Source organism: Papaver somniferum, chromosome 5 (assembly GCF_003573695.1).
Source record: "Papaver somniferum cultivar HN1 chromosome 5, ASM357369v1, whole genome shotgun sequence".
In the NCBI taxonomy this organism is placed as follows: Eukaryota; Viridiplantae; Streptophyta; class Magnoliopsida; order Ranunculales; family Papaveraceae; genus Papaver; species Papaver somniferum.
In genome coordinates, this window is record NC_039362.1 from 167,408,497 (window position 1) to 167,408,780 (window position 284).

Below are 284 nucleotides of genomic sequence, written 5' to 3' on the forward strand. Positions count from 1 at the left end.
AAAAACATAGATGGTTTTGATGTTTACTAGGTGAACGGTGTTTCTCATATCTGTCTGAAGGCCTCTGCCAAAATGAACCTATCCTAATGGACTGAGATACTAGTCTGACTAATATCAACACACTGACATATACAAGGGAACCAGTGATTGATAATCCTAACTCTGGGTCAACACAACTGGCATATACAAGGGTTTCAGTGGTCGACTTTATTGAATTTATTCCAGTTGGTCTGATGGTCTGGTCTCAGTTTCTCTTTTTTTTTTTTTTTTTTTTTTTTTTTTTT